This window comes from Crassostrea angulata, chromosome 2 (assembly GCF_025612915.1).
Source record: "Crassostrea angulata isolate pt1a10 chromosome 2, ASM2561291v2, whole genome shotgun sequence".
Lineage (NCBI taxonomy): Eukaryota > Metazoa > Mollusca > Bivalvia > Ostreida > Ostreidae > Magallana > Magallana angulata.
The window spans coordinates 31,688,150-31,704,828 of record NC_069112.1 but is presented as its reverse complement, the minus strand read 5'-3'; the positions used below and the strand labels follow the sequence as shown (position 1 = coordinate 31,704,828).

At 31.7% G+C, this 16,679-nt stretch overlaps 1 long non-coding RNA gene and 1 pseudogene across 1 annotated transcript; both read left to right on the top strand.

The window, feature by feature from the left end:
- Positions 1-1,610: 1,610 nt before the first annotated feature.
- On the top strand, positions 1,611-4,469 carry LOC128170671 (uncharacterized). The gene is made up of 3 exons (XR_008241878.1): positions 1,611-1,843; positions 2,237-2,336; positions 2,743-4,469. It is a non-coding gene; the product is annotated as an uncharacterized LOC128170671 (long non-coding RNA).
- A 6,571-nt stretch (positions 4,470-11,040) lies between these two features.
- LOC128170448 (perlucin-like protein) lies at positions 11,041-15,590 on the top strand (annotated as a pseudogene).
- The last annotated feature ends 1,089 nt before the right edge of the window (positions 15,591-16,679 follow it).

The window sequence follows — 16,679 nt, the reverse complement described above, 5'->3', positions numbered from 1 at the left end:
AAAGATTTTCTCTATATACTCCTATGTAAAAATTGATCCCCCAATTGTGGCCCCACCCTACCCCCGGGGACTATGATTTGAAGAAACGTGAATCTACACTACCTGAGGATGCTTCCATTTTAATTTGAGCTTATCTGGCCTAATAGATTTTGAGAATAAGATTTTTAAAGATTTTCTCTATATAAATTCCTATGTAAAACCTGATCCCCCAATTGTGGCCCCACCCTTCCCCTGGGGATCATGATTTGAACAGACTTAAATCTACACTACCTGAGGATGCTTCCATTTTAATTTGAGCTTTTCTGGCCAAATGGTTTTTGAGAAGAGGATTTTTAAAGATTTTCTCTTTATATTCCTATTTAAAACATGATCCCCCTATTGTGGCCCCACCCTACCCCCGGGGACCATGATTTAAACAAACTTGAATCTACACTACCTGCGAATGCTTTCACTCAAAGTTGAGCTTTCCTGGCCTAGTAGTTTTTGAGAATAAGATTTTTAAAGATTTTCTCTTTATATTCCTATGTAAAACTTGATCCCCCAATTGTGGCCCCACCCTACCCCCGGGGACGATGATTTGAACAACTTTGAATCTACACTTCCTGAGGATGCTTCCATTTAAATTTGAGCTTTTCTGGCCTGATAGTTTTTGAGAAGAAGATTTTTAAAGATTTTCTCTTTATATTCCTATGTAAAACTTGATCCCCCAATTGTGGCCCCACCCTACCCCCGGGGACGATGATTTGAACAACTTTGAATCTACACTTCCTGAGGATGCTTCCATTTAAATTTGAGCTTTTCTGGCCTGATAGTTTTTGAGAAGAAGATTTTTAAAGATTTTCTCTTTATATTCCTATGTAAAACTTGATCCCCCAATTGTGGCCCCACCCTACCCCAGGGGACGATGATTTGAACAACTTTGAATCTACACTTCCTGAGGATGCTTCCATTTAAATTTGAGCTTTTCTGGCCTGATAGTTTTTGAGAAGAAGATTTTTAAAGATTTTCTCTTTATATTCCTATGTAAAACTTGATCCCCCAATTGTGGCCCCATCCTACCCCCGGGGACCATGATTTGAACAAACTTAAATCTGCATTTCCTGAGCATGCTTCCATTTTAATTTGAGCTTTTCTGGCCTGATAGTTTTTGAGAAGAAGATTTTTAAAGATGTTCTCTATATATTCCTATGTAAAACTTGATCCCCCTCTTGTGGCCCCTCCCTACCCCCGGGGACCATGATTTGAACAAACGTGAATCTACACTCCCTGAGGATGCCTCCACACAAGTTTAAGCTTTTCCGGCTGAATAGTTTTTGAGAAGAAGATTTTTGAAAAATACCAACAAATTTTTAATAATTCTCAATTATCTCCCCTTTAAAAAGGGCGTGGCACTTCATTTGAACAAACTTGAATCTCCTTCACCTAGTGGTGCTTTGTGCCATATTTGGTTGAAATCTGTCCAGTGGTTCTTGAGAAGAAGATGAAAATGTGAAAAGTTAACAACGACAACGACGACAACGACGACAACGACAGACAACGGACAAATTGTGATCAGAAAAGCTCACTTGAGCCTTTGGCTCAGGTGAGCTAATAAATATACATGTTAAAAGTATACTATTCGGTAAAAAATGATAATTTTGATTAAACATTATTCATTTTAAACTATCCCAAGATGCACTTTTCCAAGATTTAGCGGGTTCTGATTGGTCAGTATTGGCGCACTTTATGATTCCGAGCGAAGGTTAAAATGGACAAGAAGGTGCTGTTGTAAAATGGAGAATTGAGAAGCATTAATAGCCTCTACAACAAGGAAATAATGCAGGAACGAAGAACTCATGTCAAGGTAACTTAATTCACAATATAGATACTCCCAATAACATTTTCAAGGCTCTAATTTATCTCTCATTTGTAAACGAGATCTCGCGCCATCAAATCAAGATGGCGTCATTTTTTCAAACTTGGTTCGGCGTTTTAATTTTTATTACCGTATCTCTTTTAAATATACGTTTTGACCAAGTAAACCATTAACCAACTTTATATGCATGATAATGAAGGTTATCCAGGGTATACACATATATGATTATATAAACGTCCCTAATATATGAATGCTTGGTTGGTAAACAAGACGACCAATGAATCTTTCGCATATTATACAATTTAGAAACTCTAAATGTAACGAAAAAAAAAATATTAATTAAATCCGGAAAATGAAATCTTCCACGTTTTTCTTTTTCAGCATTGACAGCATACAAAGTCAATGTTTCCGGTGATTAGTTGTATCCTCTGTTCGGTGATTCGGGTGAATGTTTTGACCAGCTGGACGATGTGAACGCAAGGTATTGCTTTGGAATTGATTATTTTCACCATTAACTTATACATGTGTTGGATGTTCATAATTTACTGTAGTAATTTTTGGGAAATCCAGGTCTAAGTTCTTGAAAAGGAGGTTGATGGGGGGGGGGGGGGGGGGTGAAACACACTCATTGTTGATAAGTTTTTCCATTGTTCAACAAACAATAATTGAATCAAAATGAAAATAACATAGCTTCAAACATAAAATGAAACATTTTAGACCAGATACTACTGTAGTCAATATATGACATAGTTTAAACAGCAACTGGCAACTGCATAGTAGCTTCTGTATTCAGAATTTTATTCAGAATGCTTTTATTACATGTTAGGCTGAATGACTTATGTTTATTGTTTAAAAATCTAAATGAAACTTTATTATTCATGTTTAAGATAAATAGAACAGACATAAAGTACAGCCCAGTGAAAGGAACAAGTTCATCGCAAGAAGAAGAATTTTAATGCTAACACTGTCCAGAACTACTAAGTCTGCTGTAGCCATGATGTGATCATATGAGTGCTTCACTGGTCTGGGCAATGCCCGAAAGTCCCCCAAAAAGGCCTACTTCCATAAACTACGACTCGGGTTACATCAACAACAGCCAAGGACACTCCTTATTGATTCGAATGGACACATCTTTACGACCCGACTAAACCTCTGCAGAACAAGACTTTTTAACTGTAAAGTATTCTCATTTCAAAAAACCTATAAACTATAAACATGCGCGGATCCAGAAATTTTTTCCAGGGGGGGTCCGAAGGATAATTGTGTTTGCCAGGAGGGGTCCGAGGCATATTTTCGCGATAATTTTACTATGTAAATTTAATAAATTTTCATTTTCCAGGGGGGGTCGGGACCCCCCCGACCCCCCCTCTAGATCCGCGCATGATAAAAGTACTTTTTTTATATGATCAAATACCAGTATATTACAATGTCTGTCTGTAAGCTAGAATCTTAGAAAATCACATGGTTTTGACTTATTAAATGATTGATTAGACCTTGCAGATATTAACTTTCATTTTCTTAAATAATTTGTTATATTTGCAAATATTGCATAAAATATTAGACTCCATGTAACATATATCCTCACACCTCCAAGTTGATAAGTGTTAACTACTTTTTTTTTCCATTTTCTTTGTTTTAACATTTATTGATAACTTAGTTTTTATTTGCAGCAATATATGAAAAATTAAGAAACCAATCTTAAATGTAAAAACACTGCATTAGGAGATGAATACATGGGTCATAGAAATGATAAAATACACCAAACAATATTCAATTATGTCGTATATGAAAATATATAAAGACAACATATACCCCATGTATTACAATTTTTATATAACAAAATTACTTGGCTGGAAAGTTGTTTCCACGTGGGTTTTATTTTAATCTGTGTTATGTAACTAATATATAATTGGAATAGTTTTTATATCATAAGTAAAATGCTGGTATTGATGAGAATTGTAAGGTGAATGATCTGTGTGATAATTTGTATTTTATACATTCATGCTACAAAAAGCAAGTACATGTACATGTAGTAATACTTGTCATATATAAACAATGTATATTTTACTTCATGTCTTGGATTTAAAAATATTAATGTAGGTAAAGTAGTGAAATGTAGGAAGGTAAACCGTGTGTAAAGAAGAATATTCATCAGGAATGAAGTGTGTTGCAATCAGCATAATTAATTTAAATTGTACATCATATTTTTGCACATGATTTGACAGACTGCTCCATTGTTAGCTTTTTATTGGCCAACAAGCTTTTAATATCTCCCTCTGGGTCATCTATTAAATACTGACAGGCTTATGATATTAAAACCTGATCAGTTGGTACATCATGGGTGGAAATGAAAAGTTCACTTTGGACTTAATGGATTATCAAAAAAATGATATCAAATCCTGTTCTATTGTAAAACATTAGATTATATTACTAACAAAGGAAAGGTTTATCCCAACTTGTAAGTGGGTCACTTTGACCTCATTTTGGAATTTATTGACATATTCAAATCAAATCTGGGTCATACCTCTATAGTCAACTACTATCTTGTAGTGTATTTTTTTTTTTTAAAAGATGGATACTTTAGACTTTTCAAAAATATTTTATGGTGTACATATTCATTGTAGTTCAAAACAAATTGAGACAAGTGTATCATGTTCATGTAACAGTGAAGTTTTCTTTGTTTATTCATGTATGTGCAGTTATTTTGTAAATTGCATTCATATTTTTAAAAAAGTAAGATCTTTGTTGCATTTTTAAAGGGAGATTTGATAGGCATTTAATCGAGATGAAAAAAAATACAAATGTAAAGATTTCTTTGGGAGTTTTTTTTCTTGTGCAATTTTATCATTGTTTAAATAAAAGTCCCTAATAAGGGAATTGCCATATGGATGTTTCTCCATTATTGTATCTTGGCTGTATTTTATTTATTATTGGAAACAATTTCAGATTTTTGAACAAAATAAATTTGGAACTGTTTGAAATTGTTTTGTTTTTACATAAAGTACAAACCTTGCTCAGCTTTTGTGAAAGCAAAAATATAAAAAGTTTCAGTAAGTTTCAGTTGCGGAAACCCTTTGTAAACAATATGTTTCCCAATTGTATATGGAGGTTGAAACTATGCAGAAACTTCAAGTTTCAGTAAGTTTCCGTCGCGGAAACCATTTGTAAACAATATGTATCCCAAGGGTATATGGAGATTGAAACTATGCAGAAACTTCAAGTTTCAGTAAGTTTCCGTTGCGGAAACCATTTGGATTCATGGACAGCCTAAGTTTCAGCACTGCGGAAACTTAATGAAACTTGAAGTTTCCGTGCTGAAACCTGTCGGAAACTTAAAGTAACCTTAAGTTTCCGCAGAGTTTCCAAAGGGTTTCCGCAGCGCTGAAACCAGATATTTCATCCAGTGCTTCATTTAAAATTAAATGGAATAATTTCTTGAATTTGTTTTTACATTTGACATGAATAATACGTGGAATAGCCAAGTCTTAGATTCAATAACGGTAGACGTTTTTATTTCAGAGTAAATGACAAAGTTGAATATTTGAAAATGATCAAAGAACAAGTTTAAAATACAAAATTCGGATAACCTTAATTTGTCACAAAATCAGTCAATAGCAGGTCTACTTATTTACAGACTGTACCCATAGAAATGATTGTTACCTGTATTACTGCTTTAGGAATAAACATCTTAATGAAAATTAAATCAAAGTATTCAGAGTACAGATATCCCTATTTACTTTGGTTTCATCAATATTCGTTGAATACAATTTTCGTGGATTTCGTTGATAAGTTGATCCACGAATTTAAAGCTGCTTGGTCCGATTTTTTTGTAATTACAGTATCAAATTTTTTTCCATGCAAATCATTTATCTTAGAAAGTTATGGACTTTCTCCTATTTACACCAGCAGAATCAGTCTCCTTTCAAAGTAAGAAATATTCAAAGTAAATAAAAATAATTTCTCTTCGGGCAAACGAAAAAACAAACCAAAATGCATCACGGGAATGTTTAGAAAAGGAAACCGCTTGGTTTCGTCCCCCGAATGATTGGGGTTATTCAACCCGCATGCTATGCATCGATTGTAAAGAAAGCAGACTTTGGAAATATTAGCGAACAAAACGTACACATGTTTATTTGTAATTTGTCTGATCATTTCGACCTTTATTTAAAGCGATGTCAATGTCGTAATACAACATTAACCGTCTCGTCGTCAGGGGTGAAATTCAACATAAGGCGAAATAACGCGGTACCTTTTAATGTCGTTTGTTTTGTTAGCAAATTTTGTACGTATTTCTCTTCATTGAAATTTGGCATAATTGATGGGTAAAACTACTGAAATGTCTATGATTATACATTTACTAAGCATAGCCATCGTTTAAAAGCGTGCATAAAATTTGATATAAAATCGGACCAAGCAGCTTTAATGTTCATTGAAGTGCAATTTCTATTAAAATTTTGTATTGATAGGGTCATTGGCCACGAATTTACGAATCCTTGAAACTGTGATTTTCACTTTATCCACGAAAATTGATACCCTTGAATATTAATGAAGTGTTTGAAGTGTCTTTGAAAACGTTTTCATAACATGGTAAAACAACAAACTAAATAGACACGCTGGGTCATTAATATTGAATTATTGGAATTAATAAAAGTATCAATAGATAGAATTTAATTTGAATCGTATATATATTAAATCGTTGGAAATGTAAGATACTGCATGTAACATTAACTGTTGTACACAATCTTAGCTTGATAACAGAATCTCTAATTAAGGGCTATTAGAAAAACAAGCATTCTGAGAGAATTGCATATTGCATAAGCAATACACGTCCCGTACCGGTTTGTAGAAAGTTGTGAAAACAATGCACTGTATGCAAAATATCATTTCTTACCGTCTCAACAGACCAACCCGATAACGAACCCGATTGTAATAATACATAAAACCCTGTCGATTAAATTTACAACACAATAATTGACACTATTTTACAGAACTTATTTGTTTGTTAGAAACAATAAAAGAAATGGTCAAAGAAATGTACGATATTATTACTGACAACATACTTTCCTCGTATAACGAACCCGAACATTAAAAAATTGGAATAAAAAAAAATAATTTTCTCAAAAATATGTCAACCAGACGCTACAAAAGTGTAAACTTGATCTGTAGTTTGACATTTTGAAGCTGTTCAGCAAATTTCATATTATTTCTCAAACGCATAAAGAAAAAAGTGTGGAAAACTGACGTGGGACAGACAGACGGACAGACAGACGGACAGACTGTCGATTAAATTTACAACACAATGCTTGACACTATTTTACAGAACTTATTTGTTTGTTAGAAACAATAAAAAAATGGTCCAAGAAATGCACGATATTATTACTGAAAACACACTTTCCTCGTTTATTTGATACACATGGAGCCCGAAAACGAACCCAAACATTCAACAATTGGAATATAAAAAATCAGTTTTTTCGAAAATATGTCAACCAGACGCTACAAAATCTGTAGTTTGATATTTTGAAGCTGTTCAGCAAATTTCATATTATTCCTCAAACGCATAAAGATAAAAGTGTGGAAAACTGAAGTGGGACAGACAGACGGACGGACGGACGGACAGACGGACAAACATACGAACTGACGGACGCCGAGGAAAGCTATAGTCCCCTCCGGTAAAAACCGGTAAGGGACTAAAAATGTAATCCGCTGCTGAGCAACTTTACATTGCAAATTCAAAGTATTGAGCATGTTACAAAGAACAAAAATACCAAGTATACAAAATATCAGACTCAAACTGTTCAACTGATTTCCTATGCATACTACGTTCTCTATTTAATTGGAGCCCAAATTTTGAGCAGAAAACGAATTTAACTGTTTTTCTGTCAACCTCCGGTAAACCGTAGCTATATCGTTGTCATTGCTTACAGAATCAGTTCGGCTAAATAGCAGTGATATAAACTACGCATAGGTAGGTACGTATGGCAGCTAAGGATATCTGTGAATTGCTTTAATACCTCAGCTGAAGTTATGAAAACGATTTAAAAAAAAATTCTCTTTGCTGTTTAAAAATCAAAACCAAGATTCATTTTAAGAGCCACATTTTAGTATTTTGTTTGAACCCACGTTATTTTAATTACGCATAAAATTATCTGAGAGAAGTCAATCAAATAGTTAAATAGGTGTATTAAGTTGAATACATAAAACTTTAAAAACGAAGTTTATAGCAATTTTCTACTCTTGAGGGACACAAAAATCAAACCTCACATATTAAACAGATAATTGAATACCATTTTTCTCAATTCGAATTGATTCGTAAAAATTCCAAATCAATAGCTACGTATATTGTGGTTGTCTCCAAGCATTTAAAGAACAATTAAAAAAAAATAAAAATAGAACAAAGCATGTCGATTTATTAGTGCAAACTCTTAGCTATCTATTGATCTATTGTCAAGCAAGAACTCAACCGGACAACTCTTGTAGAGCTGTGCTAAAATACAAACAAATAAATGGACTTTTTAATGCAAAATTGTCAAGTAATTAAAAGCACCCTCTCCACTAAATGAAAATCCTATTAATGACATTTATGTCAGATGCGCACATTTAAAATACATAATGGTTACGCTTGATATTTTAAAGCGTGTCTTTAATAAGTTATGCAAAATTTTTCTAGATACAAAGAGTTCTGATTTCATACTTTCAAAAAACCTGAATGAGTCTGGAAAATTCGGGCCAATTATATAGTATGATATCCTTGATTAGAAATCCGTTCAGATATTAACTTACAATTTTTAAATCCAAATGATCTACAGCTTGATCAATTCAAGAATAGTATGATTTATTCTTACAAAAAAGGTCTCAATAAAAAAGATACATGTAGCTGGAAAGTTGTCTAGTCTAGGTTAAAAAGGCGTCAACAGTATAATGATTGTATATTTGTCTGATTAATACAGTGCTGCTATCTTGAAAGTTGACAAAATAATCCCATCCCATCTTATATCCTGAATCCTGCATCCTATCTTGCAAAAAAAAAAAAACCAAAAAAAAAAAAAAAAATTCACAAACCCCCCCCCCCAAAAAACTCTATCCAATCCTATCCTATCCCATACCATTCAAATATAAGAATTAAAGTTGAATAAAACGAAATTTGAGAAATAAATGATTTTATCAACTAATGCAGTACTCAAACTTACCAACTAAATCATACAACCGAAAATTCTTAAAACAGTATAACTTATTTACTTGTGCAAAAAGTAAAATAAATCGTACGCCGATTGTATACAATAACGAAACAAACAGGTAAGCAATTAGATTTTAGTTTTGATAAGATTGATGTATTAAAACAAATAAATAGTTTTGATATATTTAATGTATATTGTTTAAACACAAATTTTATTAAATTATTATCATTATCACATAAGAACAGTTTGAAATTATTGGTTATCGGTCGATTCGTTCAACGATAAATGTAAACACGATCTAGAACTTATAATTCTTTTAGAAATCATTTCAAATATCGAAATTGTGCTTTAGACTCCGTTTAATAAGAATACACATTCAAGAGATATTTACATTTTGCGTTGATCTCTACGAAAATCTTGACACAATTACTTATGATTACTCAAAACCTGCTGAAATGTACATGTACCAAGATTACAACGAATGATACACCAATAATGAAGATGTTCTAGATACTGATACCGTACCACGATGTTTTATCATTTATACCAAGTAAGACTCAGTTTAGATGTTTGCCTCCTTATATTACCCCTGTCTATAAAGTTAAGACAATAATTTGCGAATCATATAGAACTTTCTACCTTTTCTAGTGTCATAACAATGCTCGAGGGCTAGTTACCATCTAGATACTATTAAGAAATTTAGACCAATATCAATTTATATTGTATGTGGAGGCAAAATTGATATAGACTAAGCTTGTGAGGTTGATATTACTCTTTTGTAAATTCAGTTGATCTCACTTAAAATGCGTCCTTGTGGCCACATGACAATTGTACAATAATGTCGATACTAGTAATTTTGAATAATCACCCACTTGAACAGTCATATTAAAAATAGTAAGTGTAGTACCGTAGCAAAAGTGTAGTACAGTAGCTTAACTTAGACCAGTATATTTTGTATTGTGTTATGTGAAATTATCCAAGGCAAATGATCAAAGTCAGTTGACGGTGAAGATTAATATCATGTTATATTCATTGATTAGTAAACAGAATACATTCATAAAAAATGTCAGGTTGTTGGCAATATTTTCACGTATGTAGATTGTAAATGGACCTCGAGTGTTAGGGGTGACATAGTAGCAAAGCTAAGTTGATTTTATGCACACATAGCCTGTTAACATCTACCTAATTTATATAATCTTTATAAAATATCAATTTAAAAGTATCGGTTTGTGAACATATATCAAAATCATTTACAAACGATTAAGTATGGAGATTTCAGCGAGAGAGGTCGTTTAAAAGATTTATGTTATAATGTACCGTTAATATCAATCAAAACCTCAAAAACTGTTTTCCTCATAAAATACAGGTATCTTAATGCACCTGCGTACCATGCCATGTAACTAAAGGCGATGCGGAATATTGCAGTTATTTTTCTGGCTTTCTTCCTTGTAAATGTGTAATGAAATATATATATATATATATATATATATATATATATATATATATATATATATATATATATATATATATATATATATATATATATATATATATATATATATATATATATATATCATATATTATAAATTTCCCTATAAAATATTTGAAAGGTAATGTACTACTTTGTGCAGGTCAATCAATATTGACGCTGATAATTCCAATGAAAGAATTCTTTGAACTTTAATTTAATAATGTTCCGTTTTACGTAAGTCAATCAAAATTGGTGCAGGGAACTGCAACAAAAGAAGCTTCTGACGTCTAATCAAAACAAAGTATGTTTAACTGAGTGATATATTCCTTTCTTATTGAACCATTTCGGGTAAATCAATCCAAATCGGTGCAGGGAATTTCATAGAAATATGGATATGAATAAAATATACTTATTAAATGCAAAATGACCCAGAACATGTATTGACTATTTTTTAATCTTTTAAAACGATCGTTGATACAGTAGTTAGGTTATATTCTTATGACGTTCGTTCGATCAGTCACATTGCACTGCATAGCGAAATGTTTACTTTAAAACTTTTGTTCGTATTTTGCATAGTCTGCATTATCGTGAAAATATGTTGTTCGGCAATGCAAACATAACAGGTAGAACAGATCTTTTACGATAAAGTCGTGTTGGATAATCTTCTAGCAGAATACCGACATTCTTCTTCTGCTCTATGTTCCGTTGTGTGTCAGCAAGAAAGTTGCCAGTGTTTCGGTTTCAGCTCAGTTACTCAAATGTGTCGAGTCCACGCCTTTTGTAGACCAGATAATACATTGGTTGAAGAATCAGGATGGAAATATTACAGATCTCGAGCAGGTGCGAAATACATTTTTTCTTGTATTTATTTCTTACTGAATAAGACTTGTAAACCATTGTTCCTGTATTAATCTTGAATAGACAGATATACAGTTCACAGTAGATATACAATTCTTGTATGTGCTTTTGTCTACTTAACCAATGCATAAGAAGAATATTAAATAAAGGTTCATTTAAGTCTTGGCAAAAATGAAAAAAAAAATGCATCGTTGAATGTCTACGCATATACCAATAGATTAACAATCATTGCTAAATGAACTTAAATTAACGCATACTAAATGTTAGTTATTTCTATCGATGTCAAAGATCTAACATCTACATTTTCAAATATGCTTGCTTATATGTAATAGAATAAAATCGCTTATTCTGTTCAAGTTCTTTATTTCAATTAAATATCAAATTTATTGGCAATGAGCTACTATATAAACAAAATAACTCATATTACAAATAGACACACACAGAAACACTAAAAAATTAATAATACACAATTTGCATTTACTTCAAAATATGACATCAACGAACCTCCAATATATGGCGGCGGTGCCACACACAGTCAATTAGTAGACTAGCGCACTCACTTGCAACAGGTATGACTGTATATAATAAAAAAACCACTATATATATTTATGCTTAAATCTAAAAATACTACAGACTTATTAGAAGTTATCTCAAATCGCTATACATTTCTCTAAACAGTCTGCATATAAAACAATTTTATTATTCTCACATAAATGATGCTTAAATTACTGTGTATTGAATATAATACAAATGAATAGTTATTCCAAACATGAAAATAACTCTCTTACCGTAAATAATGTAAGGTACTAGTATCACTCACACGTTTCACCCGTTTCACACCTAAACACTCTCAAGGGCGTCAGCGAAGTGAGACTCCGTATAAACTTGTTAGACTAGTTTAAATCTCAAATATTATAATAAGTAAATAAATAATTTCACAAATTAGTCTCACTTTGCTGATTATCATAATAGAATCGAAAACAACTAGATAAATGTTTAAAAGATATTTTTAATAAGTTTAAAGAAATATAATCTCTAAAAAAAGAATTTGCGCTGAACAGAAACTCTATAAATAGAATAAACACAGGTAAAATATGCAGTACGCGATTCGCGCAAATACCACGTATAATTTTAACCATTACATATACATGTATGAACTTATAGGATAGCGAGAACGTTCAATTCTGTGTGAACTTTCTTATGACGTCGCATTGATTACTGCACGCGCTAATCGTTCGAAGGTATCCATACTATATACGTAACACATCGTAAATGGGACGCATTGTCAATAGTTTTGCACGAACGATTCGCCTTTCTCAAATGTAAATTGAAGTAGTTAAAAGCACGCACATAGCATAGCACATAGCCACCCCCCTTTTTGCAGTAACAAATTTTCTTAAATTCACATACAAGTAAAAGAAATTGAAATATCATGGAGTTGCCCCCCCCCCCCCCTTTTTCTGATCATGTAAAAAATTGAAATCAAAAGAGTACAGGAGTGTACCTTGTATACTTAAGTATACCTTGACAGCCCTCCCCTCTCCCCTTCCACCAAGGATTAGGATTTTAAACATTTTAAAAAGGAACAATTTTTTGGGTTTTTTTATTTATGTTATTTTTTTGCTTGTCACGATTTTGAGTCTTGTGCCCACTTTCAAAAACGACGCTACGTGCCTGAACAGCAATATTAAAAAGTACACCGGTATGAACTTAGTTTGTATAGGGCTTCTTTCATAAAAGTCGACAAAACAATCATATACTAGATCCTGCATCTTATCCTGCAATTAGCTATATCTTATCATATCCCATCTTTTTTTATCCTGTACAACCAATCGTTAGGAATAAAAGTGAAATTACACAAAAAAGTGTAATAATCAATGTGAAATACACAAACATGTGTAATAATCAAACTAGTATATAAGTACATAAAAAGAATATCTTTAAACGGAGGTAGCTTTCTCTCCTGCTTTACACATGTCGGACACTTAATACCAAAAGGCCTCTCCGTTAGGGCATTAGGGTCCCTAGCTTTATTTTGAAGGGTTAGTATGGACATAAATTAGCTATCTTTTTTCTTCAAAATTTAGCATAACTACGTATCTAAAACTACTTTGATGAAATCTTTAAAAAGTTACTAAACAGAAATATACGAAAAATTGTATGAATACATGAATATTATTTTGTTCGACAAGACACGTAATCATTATTTCAGAAATGATTGTTAAAAGTATCTTAATAGGCGATAAAGTTTGAAACTATTATTGTTAATAAAGAATTCTTTTTAAAGTTTATCCAAATAGCTCTTTTTGAGTTTTTAAATATATTAGACGGTAATTCGTGCAATAATATGATATATCTATATCGCATATAGAAAGAAAAACATATTTAAAGACATTTCTTTGTTTTCAAGAATGGAATTCTTTCATGACTTCTGAGTACTTGCTGGGGTTAAAAGCAGCAACGTGGAATAATGCTCAAGTGAGTGTAGAAGTATATAATTTTCTTTATTTCATTACATTGGGGAAGTAGAAATCTTGTGTTTAAAATATGTGAATGTGAAATCCATAATTTCTTTATCTGGGTGAGTTATTTAAAGGGTGCTTTTCGACGTTATTGAAATTGCCTTGTTTCAATCTTGAAAATGGCATTACTTAAAAAAATAATGACATTTTTCAGTTGGATTGCTCTGTAAAGGGTGCTAAACTAGTTGAAATTGAATCGCCTGAAGAGGATGTCTACATTCGTACCCTTGCAAATAATTTGACAGGTACGTATGTTACGCTAGTATGCATTTTAAAACTAAAAAAGTATTCACATGTTTAAGACTTTAAGGTATCCCACTCCTCAATGTTGTTGTATCAAGATTTTCTTGAGAAGTATATCATTGAAATCTGTAGACAAAACAAACTCAAAAAATACAAAGATAAATTTAATTTGACCTTTTTTCACCTAAAATGCAATTTCATCCTGATTAGGATTTGTTGTCAGTATTTTTGATTAAGCAAGCTTATTTCTTCAAATATTGTTTTAATTATGCACAATGGTCACACTGAATAGAGGGATTACGAAAAAAATTGTACAAAGCTGCATAAATTTTTGTGTGACCTTTTTGCACTTAAAATAGACAATTTCTTTAATAGTTACAATTGGATTTGAAATAAAAACTTTTTGAATATCAAGAATTTTATAAGATTAATCCAGTTTGCTTAAATATGTATTCAGTATCATTTTGACATAATATAACATGGGGGTCAGTGATATCAAAATTTAGATATAGGGCTTCAAAGGTAAAATTAAAAAAAATCAGACATGTTCTATATATATATGCATGCTTTTATGCTAAACTGCTATCACATTCTCAAGATTTGATTTTGTACATGTCACACAGAACCTATAAAATATGTTTCAAACCTATCAAATGTTAGAAATGTGAATAATGATTAAAGTATAATAAAAAGAAAAGTATATTGAAAATTCATAAAATTGCTTGTCTCTGTCATTTTCGTCTAAAAAAACCTTCCGCACGAAGAAATAGTTCCCCAAAAAACTTGTTTGTTTCTTGAATTCAAATGGATTTTCTTTATGAATGTTGTGTAATTATGAAATAATAATCTATCTGTGATGATTAAATAAATAAAATCATATTCATTTTAAATATAATGATCATCTGCGCAATGAAATCAAAACATGATGAGTGAGATACCTTAATATAACTCTTTTCCCGAATGCAGTAAAAAAACTATAGCGTTTAAAATGAATGAAACACTGTTATAAAAAAAATATCACGTTGGTTAATCATTCCTCATTGAAGACCAATTTTTCTTTGATTGAATATATTTAAATTGATGAGTTAATTCATAAAACTAAATGTTTGTGGAGGTGCAAAAAGAAATAAATAACATTATTTGGCACTAAAATTTTACAACTTAAAAAAGGAAAATACTTTTTCCAGTAATAGCTGCATCCACAAACACTGTAGAATTCAAAGTTTTGATTTTTGTTTTAAGAAACCGTTTGGTTGGGAGGCACCGATGTTGCTGAAGAGGGAAAATGAGTGTGGCAGTCTACCGGCACCATCTTCTCCTACAGCGCCTGGTATGGAGGACAACCGAATAACTACTATAACCAGGATTGCCTCTGCCTTTATCGACCATACGGCCTAACTTGGTGTGACGAGAGTTGTGCAGCAAGTTATCAATACATCTGCGAAAGAGAGTTATATACAAACTGATAGAATTGACATTATTTACCAAATTGTCATGTTGTAATTATAAGGTTGTTCCGAAAAAAACACAACAATAATTATGAGGTATGTTTTGACATGAAAAGTTTGGTCAGAAATCGGTTTCAGATTCCAAAAACTGTATATATTTGATTTTCTTTGTTACTACATGTATTTATAACTAGTACACATTTGAAACGCTTTTTATGGCATTTAATATTGCATATTTTTTCAGACCATTTAACTAGCCGTTTTGTATCAAATCAACTTAATTTGATTTATTTGGTGATTATATTTACTGATTATGATAAAATTAAATTTATCAAATATAAAATGATTCAATTCCTCTATTGATTGTTCTTGAAATTTTAGCACCATCATTGATCTTGTAAATTGCGAACAAACTTATATGATTTACTCTTGTGTCCGACGAATCTATATCAAGTCGGACTGGTTTACACATTTCGGCGCAACATTGAACTATTTTAAAATGTTTGATTTTTTTGCATTAATTTGCATGATTATTTTTTATTTTTCGTTCCAAAAACTGTTTAAAATCATATTCTTTGGTTAAATATTGCAAAATGAAAACATCTGAAAGGCGAATGTGTTTTTATTATAATCAACTTTTATCCACATTAATATTGACCGAATAAAATATTTTATTACACTTATCGATCTACCTTTACATTTTAGATGATGAATTAATTGGATAGCATTCTTGTGGCATTCGTTTAATTCATCACGTGTTTCATATAAGTTAATTGACCAGGTTCACTGTGGAATGTTTACTTATAAATCGGAGAACACTGGCCATATAAATGTTAATATATATACTTAAACTCTTTTTTTCTTTATTATCATTATTTTCAATTATATATTTGATTTAAAATGTTGCGTTTGTTGCGTTATATCCCAGACCTTGTAGAGGTCGTTGGCAATGTTAGGTAATCTCCCCTCAGTTGTAACTATAGTCATTGTTAAAAACCTCCCAGTAACCTGTTTTTGTTTAATTGTAAAAAAACAACCATGATGTAACTTTTCCCTTAACTTGATTTAAACACCAATCAAATAAAAACACGCGGCCACATGTTATGA